The sequence below is a fragment of the Xyrauchen texanus genome, chromosome 5 (assembly GCF_025860055.1).
Source record: "Xyrauchen texanus isolate HMW12.3.18 chromosome 5, RBS_HiC_50CHRs, whole genome shotgun sequence".
NCBI classification, from domain to species: domain Eukaryota; kingdom Metazoa; phylum Chordata; class Actinopteri; order Cypriniformes; family Catostomidae; genus Xyrauchen; species Xyrauchen texanus.
In genome coordinates, this window is record NC_068280.1 from 13406605 (window position 1) to 13419085 (window position 12481).

The window sequence follows — 12481 nt, forward strand, 5'->3', positions numbered from 1 at the left end:
TGGAGGTTACGACAGTAACCGAGACGTTCCCCTTCTATCACTCACTTTGACGTTGTGTCGAATAGTGACACTAGGGGTTCCTATAAGAAATGCCACAAAAGCTGAATGGTCACATGAACCTGTTAGGTCTGGCATGTCCTGTCCAGGGACAGACATGGAGTTTCTAGAGGTCTGGGTTTGGGTGCCAGAGGGTGCCCCGTCCCTGAGAAAGAAGGTCCTTCCACAGGGGAACTTGCCAGAGAGGAGCTGTCATGAGGAGCGTGAGGTCTGAGAACCAGGTCTGAGTGGGCCAGTACAAAGCCACGAGAGTTACGCGCAGCGACCTGAGTCGCGGCCGACTCCAGAGGAGGCGACATTCAAGTTGCGACATGGGACGGGAGCGTAAACCGCCTTGGTGTTTTAAGTATGCCACCGTCAACATGTTGTCCGGCCGGACCAACAAATACTTGCCCTGAATCAATGGCCGTAGCCTCCGCAGGGCAAGCAATACTGCCAGCAACTCGAGGCAGTTGATATGCCAACGCAGGTGAGGTCCTGTCCAGGAGCCAGCAGCTGCGTGCCCGTTGCATACGGCGCCCCAGCTTGGACACTTTCTGTATGTGGACTCCTGCCGGCAAGAATGCAAGGTCAGTCCAAAGGCTGAAAAAGTGTCAAGCAGTGGGCGTTAGAGCCACGTGATGTGTGCCGTGGTGCCATGCATACCTTGGGTCTGGAGCCAGTGCTGTAGCGGTCTCATACGCATCAACCCGAGCGGCGTGACTGCCGCTGAGGATGCCATATGTCCCAGAAGCCTGTGAAAATATTGCAGACTGGTCCCTTGTGACCTTCATGCAGACGCGAGGGGACAGGGAAAAGCTGAAAGGGAGGACCTTGTACTGATATGCTCGGCAGTCGAACACAAACCGTAGGAAGGGTTCGTGTCGAGGCAAAATCGAGCCGTGGAAGTACACATCCTTCAGGTCTACTCCCACGAACCAATCTTGATGCTGCCGGAGTCCTTCTGCCGGACGACGGCAATGCTCTCGTCCTTCACTAACGTGAAGAGAACGCAGCAGAATCGGGGCGGACGCCTGGTAAATTGAATCGCATAGCCGAGTCAGATAGTTCTCGTGAGTGCCGGAAGAGAAAGGCTAGCGATGAGGCAAGCCTGCGTCATCCCAATGCTGGACAGAAGCATATGAGCATATCGGGGAGTGGGCGGTCCGTGGGCATTTTTATCCGGCGGAGCCGTACTAACTGAAGCCCCCAAATCGCCCGATGCGGTCTCATACCCATAGGTAGGAGGAGCTGCGTGGGGACAACCGAAGTGGCTTTACCTCGGAAGAAGGAAAGCCGCGACCACAACATTGCAATGGTCATGTTCTCGCAGTGAGAACATGAACCATCCACGAACGCTTCCTCAACGTGCTTATTGCCCAGGCACGTGAGGCAGTGATCATGACCGTCGGAGGCGGAGAGGTAACGACCGCATCACGGAACAGCACAGAGACGGAAAGGCATCTTTAAAAAGAAGCGTCTTTAAAAAGACTTTCAACATCACTGTGCCTTGCTCTAATAAAAAAAACACAATCTTTTAGAGGAAATTTAAAAAAAAAACTCTTTAAAAGTGCTGTCGAATTGCCCAGTGTCGTAAACTGCAGTGGAGTGCAGAGTGGAGAGAGAACCACTAGAATGAGCCTTATATCCAACAGCAGAATAATCTTGAAGGGTCAGGTGAATCTGAAACGGCAGTGGTATTCAGCTGGCTGTAATACGACCGCTCGGCTCGGAAGAAAAAGTCTGACTGAATCCGCATCGCGATCTCCCTTTTATACCCGTATGTCGGGGGAGTGGCATGCAAATTCAACTCGCCAATTCGCCAACTTCTCATTGGCCTTCAGAGGAAACCAACTGCTCTTGTGTGTGATGTCACATGTGTAGCCAGTCTTTATCAATGTGTAATTGTTTTTTAAAGATTAAATATTAAATTGTGGCATAGTTAACCTGGTCTCAGATAATCATGTTACTATACCTGCATTTTTGCTAAATGATTGGTCCGTGGCTCATTGTATTACAGCAGCAGCTTCCTTGTAAAATATACACTAGAGGCACGACAACTAAAATGACTTTTATTCCCTTTCACACCAATCATGAGTAAAATGCCAGAATATCAGTTCATAAACACTTACATTTACCCCTGTTCCTCACACAATGACATCTATTGGTATTTATACACTTTTAGTTTAGTGCGTGAGTTGTAAGACAATTCATTTTAATGTTTGTGTTACAGAACCAATTTAAAAGCTTGTTGGAGCACTGTCAAATTGCACAGATGCTCAACTGATAGAACACTGCACTTGAGTTGCAAAGGACCGCTTGGGGTATGAGTCCTGAACAGCAGTTGAAAGGGTACTGAAAATATTTACTTAAGTAAAAGTATTGCTACTAAATAAATAATTCACTTAAGTAAAAGTAGAAGTACTGAGAAATAATAAGACTCAAGTAAGAGTAAATCAGTAGTTTGCCAAATTACTTTCCAAATTACTTTTACTGAAATTGAATTATACTATATATAGTATATAACCTACCACCACATTTTGGTGTTAAAATGGCCAAAAAGAAACATTTCTCCTGAAAGTCCTCATTCTACTGTTCTTATAGAGGTGAAATGCACTACTGTTATGAAAGAAGTCAAACCAGGTAAAACATGGAGCAAACCAGGACAGAAAGGAAGTGGATGTCCCAGATGCGCAACAACAAGAGTACACGTACACCAGAGTGTCTAGTTTGAGAAACTCTTTACAGGTCATAAACTAGCAGCTTCAACACTCACCTGTCACTTTATTAGGTACATCTACCTATTTATGCTATTATCTAATCAGTGAATCATGTGGCAGCAGTATAATCTATAAAATCAAGTAGATATGAGCTTCAGTTATTGTTCACATAAACCATCAGAATGGGGAAAAAATGTGATCTCAGTGATTTAGACAGTGGCATGATTGTTGGTGCCAGATGGGCTGGTTTGAGTATTTCTGTTACTGCTGATCTCCTGGGATTTGCATGTACAATAGTCTCTAGAGTGTAAAGAGAATGGTTTGAAAAACATTAAACATCCAACCAGTGGCAGTTCTGTGGCCAAAAAGATTTGATAGGTGAAACGTTCATAACTAAATGTCTGCGACAGCTCCCGAGTGCTGACTCTGAAATTGCTAACTCATTTCGTTCACTGCCGAAATATAATGCACTCCCTGCCATTCACTATATAGGAAATAGTGAACGAGTGGGCGATTTCAGACACAGTTCTTGTCTAGTTGACAGGGCAAATTGTCTTGTTGTGAAGGGAGAGAAAAGTACCACAGGTAGTTTATGAGAGCTCATGCAAGAGTAATTCCCATGACTGTGAAAAGCATTGCGGATGAGTAGGGCGTTCCAGTATGCACCGGCCCACTTGGAGAACTGATTACCACAGTAAAAACATGATACATTTTAGTAAGAATGTTGTGTAGTTTGAAAACCCTGTATTTTGTTTTGGTACATGGCAGTGTTATCTCCTCTTTTCTGTGTCTGTGCTGTTTAGAATGTCGAAGTTGTCTAGCCATTTCAGATGTTTGTCTACCTCCATAGCACTTTCAAATACAGCATTCTCAGTAGAATTCAAATGGATCACACAAGTTTAGTGGTCTGCGTCACGCTGATGTGAAGCCTGGATGACTCACAAACGAGAAGCCTTGTGCTAACCTTCTGTTATGCTGTGAAGATGCACACAACATTTAATTCTTATACCTTGCCGAACATTTAGGGATGTTATGTTTATTTATTTTTTATTGTGATGTGGTTAGAAATAAATGTAGTGAAGTTACATTTACTTAAATTTAATCAACTTAAGTAAAAGTAAATACTAATTATTTATACTAAAAAAGTACAGAAAATGTGACAAATGTACACAAATACTGTAAAGAGAGTAGTTGTAATATGTTACTGTCAACCTCTGTTCCTAAAGAGCATGTAAGTCGATACGTTAGCTGAAAGTGTCATATAAGCACCTCAAAATGATGTGGTTGCTTCAGCTATTGCATTTTTCATCTCACATTTGCTTTTTATGACACTTTTCCTTAGGTTTAGGTTTAAGGTTTAGGGGAGGGAGGTAGATTTTGTTGATTTATGACTGGATAGAGCATTAACCTTAAAAACCCATCTGTTGGGGGAAAAGTATACTTGCTTTTAGTGCCATACAGTGGACATTTCATCTTGGAACTGCAGTGATTCGTGCAAGTAACCAAGTAACCATATCACTTTGCAAAAATGTCACCACAGTCATATTATTTTCATGAGTATAATATTTAATATTGTTATAGTTTAATTCATAGTATGTCCAATTTACCCTTACCAGTTTAGAGAAGGCTTGCTTGTTTCCTCCTTGTTATAGGGTCTCATCTGCATTATTTAGACCCTTTTGTCATATTTACTGAGCTATATCAGAGCATCTTTCATACAGACACAACCAGAAGCTAAATTACCTCAATAGACCTGCCTCTCTACAACGGTCAGGTAAGGTGAGAGAGAGAGAGTGGGTGTAAAAAAAAAAAGCATGCACACGTGTTTATTCAGTAAGTGAGAATAAAAAACTTTTGAGATTATTATGCTTTCATAAATTATTCAAGTTGAATTTGAGATAATAGTAATTTCATATCCGAGGGCTTTGTCCTTTCTTTAACTGATAGTGTAAGCATGTATACTGTATAGCACATTATATGTTTTTCTCTGGAAAACTGTCTTTTTATTTTAACTAAGTGTTGAAAACCTATTCATTTCTTTTGTGAGTGCTTTGTGTGGCTTTAGTGGCCTAAACCCCTCCAGATGTTTTATGTCTGGAAGTGGAGGAGGATGGTATCATCTCAGAGCACAAGTTCGAAAGAATGAAGTTGATAAAATAACACAAGATTTAATCACAATGATTGAAAGCTGACCCAGAGCCTGGCTAGCCTGGAGTGAACTCAAATCCCATTGTGATTTACTCCTCCTCAAAAATCCCATTAATTTTCCTGCCTCTCAAGCGCTCTGGGGTTTGAGGGAGTTCACTCCTGTGGGTGATATTTCCCGTCTAATCCTTTTGTTAATGCTGGGTGTTACACTAAAACAATTGGAATTTCAGTTCCACAATGAACTTGTTTTCCCAATAATTTTATGGGGCCTAATTTGTGTTTGGGTTGATGAGGGTGTGTTCACTCAAGATTTGTTCCAACGTGTATATACTTTTAAATACACATTACAAAACATAATAAACATCCCGAAGCCCAGAGGTTCATTTGACATCATTACTACTGACAAACTACAACTGACATCATATCATATCATATCATCTATCACATAATAAGCCACACAATTAGCACTTAAATAGCTGCCAAGTTTGCAAAACATAAAATCTTCAAAAAACATTTTTGCCCCTGCACAGCTTTTTACAGCAAATTCTAGGGATGGGACTCTATAACCAATTTAAAAATGATCACAAAACAAAATAAATAACGAACCATATAATACCGAGGCAAAATGTCATATTTCATATTTCAAAATGTTTATATTTGTTTTATGTCCATGTGATCATAAATCAAATTCATAATTTTTCATAATTTGTCCCTTAACCCTCCTGGGTCGCTGTATGGTTGTGTCAAACACAGACTTCCTCCATTTCTGTTAGTCATAGGCAAGCATCTGGGTTGTGGCGAAGTTCTTGCTAGTCCACTCTGTGATGTTATCCATCCATTTATTTTTCTGTAGGCCTCGTCTTCTGCCTTCAGGTACTGTCCCTTTGTCTTTGACAAACTATCGCTCCTAGTGATATGTCCGTACCACCACATCTTTCTTCTTTTTAATATGGCCAACATGTCTTCATAATGGCCTTGTTCCTTAATTCTTCTTTGGACCTCTTCGTTGGTTATGTGGTCCATATCTGGGATGCCCAAGATTCTACGATAACATCTTGTAAGCCCGTTTATCGGTCCAATAGCTGTCTCCAATAATACGGGTGAAGGTCTCTGCGCGTTACTGTCTTTCTTGTTACGCAACACAACAATATTAAATGAAATACATTTTCTCTTATGTATTACCTCGTTTATTCATCTGACTCCATAAATGAAAAAGGTTTTTAATGATATCCGAGTATCATTAAAAGTGAGCGAATGTTTGATTATTCTTTAACTCTTTAATTATACTTTACCCGTTTAGATTAAGAAACTATGTCGCTTTGAGGTTCTCGCGTGTTTTCTCTATACCACGGGTCTCACGATCACAAGCGGCCAGTATTGGATCATCAAACAGAGGTAATTGCTATATACCTGAGATCGGTTACGTTCACGTATACACAATCAAAGATACTTCAGTATAGCCCCATGGAATTGCATACACTTGAATGTAACTTAACGTTTTCTTCAGTAGAGGTCACGGCCACTATTACAGATGTAAGTTGACCAACATAACTTCTCTTATAATAGCTTTGGATTGGCCATGCGTGGTTTCCCATGTACACTTATCTGGAGAAACATCAAATTAAAACAGAGGTTAGACACCCGAATTTAGATTGGTCAAGCAGCGTTTGCTGTTCTAAACGGAAATTCCCTTTTTGTCTTTGCAAACCAAGTACACTTGAATCGATGCCATATATTAGTCGTCACTAATCTGACGCAGACTTGCGGTAACATACGAATCGTTTAATCTGTTTGGGAAACACAATGTCAGAGTCAGTCAGAATAAAATCAAAAGTTGACAATTTATTGACCAGGTAAATAGAACAATAATTCAAAATCCAATTCATAGAGTGAAATCATCAATCAAGTATAATAACAGCAATTCAGAAATTGAGGAATTCATAGACACATTACCTGGCAACAAGAACTACACACAGCGATCGTGTGGGAAGTCTACCTACAGACTCCCTGAGCAATGTGTCACATCTCCTTAAATACTCAGATAATTCAATATGCTTACCAAATGGTGGTGTCTGTCATTATAATTAGATTTTGGTCCCCTGTTGAGGGGGTTCCTGTAGATTTACATACAGGAGGTATGGAGGATCTGGGGGAGGGCACACCTTTAAGGGGCACACCACATTTCACATATTTTATAACTTCTTTTAGCTTTTCATTATGGCTGGGAGGATGAGACCAGTTTACCAGGCGCACTGAGAGACTTTAAATGATACCAAACATGTTATAGTTACTTTTTTGTACACACTTCACATTGCATAGGTTTTTAGTGAGCTTTAAGTGAGGAGGAGGAGTGAGATGAAGAGACTTTAGAAGGGAGGTGTTAGCTGCACAGTTTGTTGCATCTCGAATGTTGCTGTTACATCTGCGAGAGAGAGTTCAGACTTTTGTTTTCTCGAGGAGTAGCCCAGACTCACTGGCACCCGCCTTACAATCTCATCCTCATGGTCTTGATTTTTCTTTCTAGTTCTGCTGTCAGCATCTATGTTTCGCAAGCATACAGGAAGATAGACAGTTTTGGAGAGAGTTTGGATTTGAGACTGATTTTACTGTCTCTCCAGATGGGCTTAAGTCTGGCAAGCGCAGCTGTTGTTATTGCTGCCCTGGCAAGGATTTCAGACCTGGATCCCTCTTCACTGATGATGGCACCCAGATACTTGAACTGGTGGACCTCTTCCACCTTTTGTCTATTCACTAAGATGCTTTAAGTGCTAGGTTGGGTGGAGTTCGTCATGATCTTGGTTTTCTCCTGACTTATCTCCATGCCATATCTGGTTGATGTTTTATTCAGGAGTTTCACTAGATTTGCCAGCTCATCTTCGCTTCCTGCCAAGCCGTTGATGTCATCGGCGAATCGGAGGTTGGTGATGGTATGCCCTCCAATGCTGACAGAACAAAACAGGGGATAAGAGGCATCCTTGATGGACACAGACAGTCGTGTGGAACCATTTTCCTATTTGGCCCTGGAGTAGAACGGCGCTGCTAGCTTTAGCATAAAGCTGTTGGATGGTCTCTATCAGCTTCCTGACCATGTAGTAATTTCTCATGGTGGCCCAGAGAGCTTCATGCCAGACTCTGTCAAAGGCCTTTTTGAAGTCCACGAAGACATGGTAGATGTTCTGCTGGTGTTGTGTACTTTTCGCATGGAATCCTTAAATTGAAAATGTGTTCTGAAGTGCTACGTCCACTACAAAATCCAGCATATTCTTCTGCTATGATTTCTTCTGCTTGTGGTCTTAATCTGTTGAGTATGACTTTGAGCATCACTTTGCTGGTATGACTTATAAAGCTGATGGTTCTGTAGTTCTGGCATAGCTGTAGGTTGCCAGAGTGACTGTGTCCAGGTTGTTGGCCACATTCCAGTCTGCCAGATCTTGTTGCAGATTCTGGTGAGGACCTCTACCACCGTTTCTCCTCCACACCTAATTAGTTCTGCGGGAATTTTGTCAACAACAACTGCTTTTCCGTTCTTCAGAGACTTGATGGCTGTCACCACTTCTTCTCGCAGTATTGGGGGATCACCCTCATTCGTTGAATCTTGACTAGTTACTATGTTGGGAACTCCGCAGGCCTGCTAATTGTAGAGATCAGAGTAATACTCTGTCCACCTATTTATTATGTCTTGCTCTTCTGTCATGCATTTCCCTTCTTTGTCCTTAATGGTACTCATTAAGGACAATGAGTTTTGCTTCTTTTGTGTCAAGTCCTTTACTAGCTGGAATGCTTGTCAGCTGTTGTTCTTGTTTAAGCAGTCTTCTATTTGTGTGCACTTATTCTCTAGCCAGTCTTCCTTCATCTGTCTTCTTATTTCTTTGCTGATATTATTGTACTCTTTTGCCTTTGTGGTGTGTCTAACATTCTTCAGTTTCCTCCTGTCATCACACAGTTCTAGGTTCTTGTCTGTGACCCAGGGTTATGACTTTTGATGCTGTTTCCCAAGTATTTTAGTGGCTGTATCTATCGTGACATTGTTAAAGTTGCTCATCATTTCTTCAGGGTCTTCATCCAGGGCAAGCAGTGTAGCAAACTTTCCTCCAATGATGACATGGAAGGCTTCTGCAATGCTAGGGTCTCTTAAATTTTCTAGGTTGAATTTCAGTCATGTGTTTTTTGGCTTTCTGACCTTCTTTAGCCTTACTCTAAAGGTTAGAGTGGTCACTTCCGACATCAGCACTGGGACAAGTCCTCGTTTTAGCTCTGCTGATGCTGGATCGAAACCGATTCTGGACCATGTTGTAATCAATCTGGTTGTGATGGTTTCCACCAGGTGCATGCCATGTCTAGCATCAGGAAGCCTTGTGCTCACCCAGCGTGTTGGCAAGGACCATGTCGTTATATCTTGCAAACTCCAGAAAGTGTAGACCGCGCTCATTGGTTTCTGCATTGCAAGACGGGCCACAGGTGTCTCTCCAGTCCTTTAGGGTGTCGATTCCTACTTTGGCATTCCAATCTCCCTGGATGATCAAGATGTCCTTCTTTTTCACACTGTCCATGCAATTTTTAAGTTGGGTGTAAAACTCTTCTACATACTCATCATTGTAGTCTTATGTTGGGGCATTGGCTTGGATGATGGTGATGTTGAATGGTAATGCTTGTAGGCTGATGGAAATTACCCTGCTGGAATCTGGACAGTAGCTAAGGACTACCTTCTTTACATTCTTATGGACCAGTAAACCTACTCCATTGACATGTTTGTCGATATAGTAGAATGCATGGCCTTCTTCTGTCATTTGTTCAACGAAGTTCTTCCATCTCACTTCACAAAGACCCACAATATTCCAGGTGTATCTTTTCAGTTCCTGCATTTTTCCGGCTTGTGCGAGTGTTCTTACAATCTTTGTAGCAATGGCAATGTTCTCCCTGCCGCGAATTGTTCTGCCAGTTGCTGACTTGTTGCCATCGCCCTGGTGAAAGACGAATGGTGCGGCCCTTGTTGACCCTGGTGGCGGCCTATCCGGTATGAAAGAAGTGTTGCTCATTATCATGCAGTGTGTCTTGGGCAGAAGTCGCCTGGTGGTGCCCAATCCTCTCCATGCCGGACCACAGCGATATCCTCCTACTTGGAAGCTCGCCTTGGTCCTGGACACTTGGCCATTGAATCCATCTGGGGAGACATCCACCCTGGCCGTTGACTTAATTCGGGGAAGTCCTCCGCCCAGCGGTGCCATGTCAGCACCGTCCCCTCACAGTCATTTAGCCAGCCAGCTGAAGCCATTTTCCGGGGGATGGCACTTGGAGCCAGACGTGAGAGATTTATGGGATGAGTGAGGACCCCATCTTCAAGGGATGCAACTGTCAGGAAAACAAGGGTACTACCTCTGCCCAGAGCCCCCCAACCCACATAGATCAAATTTCCCATCATCAAACATTTCTAGCAGACTGATCTTACAGTAAATTTGGAAACAGTAGTTTGACTTTTCTTGAACTAAACTCGATATATGCTTATCGAAATTCAAAGCCCTTCCCCCAGTGGCCAAAGTGAGAATTGTTTTCGGAGTGAAATGCCCACAGAGGGGCACCAAAAGTGAGTTGTAAAGCATGTTGTTAATGCTGTAATACAGTGAAGAGGAATGCATAATTTCATACTCTACTCACAAACCCTAACCCTAAACCGAACCGTCAAAGAAGTAAAAAATTAATCTTACCCACGCCCTCATACCTACAGCTGAAGTCGTGCTAATAAATGGAACAACAGCACTCTTGCTTAAGTAGCAACTGTAGCATGTATTTGTAACAGCAAGTTACAATTAATTTGTATTAATTTGATTAAATTTGACTGACTGGGCCATTCTTGCCCTGCCTATATATCCCTAAAATCTTTATCTTAGTTTTTTATTGCATTCATGACCAGTAGGGTGGACTACTGCAAAGGACTCCTCACCGGCCTTCCCAAAAAGACCATTAGACACCAGCAGCTCATTCAGAATGGCGCTGCCAGGATTATCACCCGAACCAAAAAAATCACAGCATATTGCTTCAGTCCTCAGATCTTTATACTGGCTTTCAGTTGCATTTAGAATTGATTTTAAAGTACTATTACTCGTTTCTAAATCTCTCAAATGCCTAGGACCTAAATACATTTCAGATATGCTTGTTGAATATAAACCTAACAGACCTCTCAGATTAGGATTAAGTCAGTTAGACATACAGAGGGTTCATTCAAAACAAGGTGAGAGTGCGTTTTGCTATTATGCAACCTGCAGTTGTGCTCCAGATGTGCTGAAAACACATCTGTTTAACTGTGCATTTACTGACTGTTTATTTGCTCTTTTGCTGTAGATTGATAAGAGAGAGAGAGAGAGAGAGAGAGCGTGAAAAGGAAAAGAGCTAAAAGGGCTTTTAATAATTGACAGGCTCTTGAGCAAGGAAACAGCACTGTTAAAAGTGAAACTCTGCAGTTGTTACAGTACCTTAAGGAACCATTCTACCTGATCTGACTCTTAAACATAGTGCGGTATAACCTAATGAAGTAATGTTGATTTGGTAATATAAAAAAAAAATTCTACTTAATTAAATGCAGTTTATTTAGATGTTACCTCATTATTGAGGGCTTGTAAGAGGATATGAAAAAAGCAATGGCTTAGTTTCATAGTGGGGAATAGAAAAGTATGTGTCGAAGTGGGGTGAGCTTTTTGGAGATTTGTTTTTTATTCGATTTAAAAACATTATTAATATTATTATTATTTGAATAATGAATTTTTTTTTAATGATTAGACTGATTTTTTTTGTTTATTATGTTTGTCAATCTTTCTTATTATAGATATATTTATAATGACAACTTAATCACACAGGAACTCGATATATTGCTACTGAATGTTCTGGTACACTGTCATCGACCCCATTCTGAGTTACTGACAAGCGGCCTCTCCCATTATATATTTCTGCATTCTCAGTCTCAGAGAGACAGGTTCAAGTCCCATGGAAACCAGAAAGTAATCACGTTCCAGCCTGAGCTCATGAAATTTAAATGACCATGGAAACATTTTTGCAAACCAAAATTATGTGCTGTATTACATGTTTTGCTGCAGTTTCCCAGTGACAAAAGCAAATGAATGTTGTAATCAGACAAATTTTATAAGGTGAATGTTAGATGGAGGTTTAAATGAGTAAAACATACCTACCTAACCTAAAACTTTAGCCTAAACCTAACCAATAGTGTTCTAAAAGATAAATGAGAGGTGAACAAAACAGACATCCTTACCCTAAACCATTACCTAAACCTAACCGATAGTGTTTTAAAAGCAAATGTGACATGAAAAGCACATTTTCTAAAGCAACCATGTCACTTCTTTGACACTTTCACTTAATTTCATTTCACGTCTTAGCTTTCTTTCTTGACTGGTCTCAATCTGCGGTCCTCCAAGTCCTCCAACTCCAACTGATTTGTGTGAAAGTGAATAAAACATACAGTTGTTGTAGCACCTATAGTGTCCATTTCTCCAGGAAACTACGGCAAATCGTAGAACGTTGTACGTAGAACTAAATTAGCAAAAATTTATTTAAAGTAATGTTTATTCTCT